Genomic DNA, 2348 nt, shown 5'->3' on the forward strand with positions numbered 1-2348 from the left:
TATCAACAATGCTTCAATGTTAAAAGTCTCATTTTTGTTTTCAATCCCTTCATTGCCTCCCTGTCTCTGTAACCTCCTCCAGCCCAACAACTCTCTGCAATCTCCACACTTTCTCCAATTCCGGCCTCTTGAACATTCCTGATTTTAATTGCCCCACGTTCAGCTGTCTGGTGTCTTAAAGCTTGGGATTCACTCCCTAAACCTTTCCCTCTCTCTCCTCCCTTAAAACCTCTCTCTTTTGACCTGGGTGATTGACATTCCCCTTCACCTGTGGAGAAAGAAACAGAATTGACATTTAGAGTCTGTATGACTCTTCTTCAGAGCTACAGAGAAGTAGAAATGTGGTGAAATTTACTGTTTAAGGGAGGGTGGAGCAGGTGAAGCTGGATAGAAGGCCAGTGATAGGTGGGGGCAAAGGAGAGATTGACAAAGATGCCATGACCAAAAGGACAAAGGGAGTGTTAATGGTAGTGGTAGGAGCTAAAAAAGGTGCTGATAGTGGCATTAAGGTGAAAAAGCAGAATATGATAATAGCAGAACAAGGGTAAGCACTCTGAACAAGATGAACAAGTAACTGATGGCCCTTGTGAGGGTGGGGTGGGGGGAGGAGCGGTGGCAGGGGGTAAAAAAGGGATCGAAAATGGGATAAAAAGGGGGGATAAAACAATGAATAAATGAATATGAATAAAAATAAGTGGATAAAAAATAAAAATGAATATTGAAAAAAGGGGTGTAAATAGAGGAGAGAATTCACGGTCTAAAGTTATTGAGGAAGAAGGAAGACACGTCAGAAGCACTGTTTTGGAAAGTGGCAACATCGGAAAAGATGCGATGGAGGCGAAGGAACTGAGAAAATGGGATGGAGTCCTTACAGGAAGCGGGGTGTGAGGAGCTGTAGTCGAGGTAGCTGTGGGAGTCGGTGGTCTTGTAATGAATAATGACTTGTGACAGTCTATCACCAGCAATGGAGACAGAGAGGTCAAGGAAGGGGAGGGAAGTGTCGGAGACAGACCATGTGAAGGTAATAGAGGGGTGGAAATTGGAAGCAAAATTGAAACATTTTTCCAGGCCCAGATGTGAGCATGAAGCGGCACCAAAACAGTCATCGATGTACCGAAAAAAGAGTTGTGGGAGGGGGCCGGAGTAGGACTGGAACAAGGAAATTTCCACATACCCCATAAATAGACAGTCATAACTGGGGCCCATGCGAATACCCACAGCCACTCCTTTTATTTGGAGGAAGTGAGACAAGTTAAGGGAGAAATTGTTCAGTGTGGGAATTAGTTCAGCCAGACGGAGAGTGGTGGTGGATGGGGATTGTTTGGGCCTCTGTTCAAGGAGAGCCTTCAGACCATCCTGGAGGGGGATGGAGGTGTAGAAGGATTGGACGTCCATGGTGAAGAGGGGGCGGTCAGGGCCAGGGAACTGGAAATTGTTGATACGACGTAGGGCATCAGAGGAATCATGGATGTGGGTGGGAAGAGACAGGACAAGGGGAGAGAGAATGGAGTCAAGGTAGGAAGAAATGAGTTCCGTGGGGCAGGAACAGGCTGACATGATGGGGCTACTGGGACAGTCCTGCTTGTGGGTTTTGGGTAGGAGGTAGAAGCGGACCGTCCGAGGTTGGGAGACCATGAGGTTGGAAGCTGTGGGGAGGGAAGATCTCCAGAGGGGACGAGGTCAGTGACAGTCCTGGCTTGATGTTCGGTGGTGGGTAGAAGGAAGTCTCTGAGAGTTGGCGCTCAGCCTTTGTGAGGTAGGGGTCAGTGCGTCAGGCAACAAGAGCACCACCCTTGTTGGCAGGTTTGATAACAAAGTCAAGGTTCAGGGTTCAAGGGTTCAACAACTCCACAGATTCTGTCAGAGCTGCTGAGTTTTTCCAGCATTTTCTGTTTTGGTTTCAGGTTTTCAGCATCCGCAGTAATTTGCTTCTACGAAGAAAGGGGCGGGTCGGCCCGTTTGATTGACATTTGCGTTCATCAATCGGTGTGAGGAAAGGGCGATTGACGCTAGTGTTCACCAATCAGTGCGAAGGAGAAGCCGGGCTATCTGCCAACATGGCGTGACAGACATTCACCAATCATTGCGGAAAAAGGGCGGGATAACATGATTGACATTTCTCTTCTCCAATCAGTGCGAAGTTGTTGTTGAAGAGCCCGACGTTCGCCTTCGCCAATCGGTGAGAAGAATGGGCGGGATAACAGTTGATTGACATTCATTTGCAGCAATGAGCACAAAGGAGAGGCGGGATGTCCGTCCACACAGTGATTGATATTCTCGTTCACCAATAGGTGAAAAGGAGTGGCAAAATTTTCCGGTCGCTGCCGTCGGATTTGGGCCAATCAGCG

General features: G+C 48.0%; 1 protein-coding gene across 1 annotated transcript in view; it reads left to right on the forward strand.

The window, feature by feature from the left end:
• Nucleotides 1-2348, forward strand: part of LOC144669599 (alpha-N-acetylgalactosaminidase-like) — a 376191-nt gene that overhangs the window by 298104 nt on the left and 75739 nt on the right. The gene's annotated exons all lie outside the window — the stretch shown is intronic.

The sequence above is a fragment of the Cetorhinus maximus genome, chromosome 29 (genome assembly GCF_964194155.1).
Source record: "Cetorhinus maximus chromosome 29, sCetMax3.hap1.1, whole genome shotgun sequence".
In the NCBI taxonomy this organism is placed as follows: domain Eukaryota; kingdom Metazoa; phylum Chordata; class Chondrichthyes; order Lamniformes; family Cetorhinidae; genus Cetorhinus; species Cetorhinus maximus.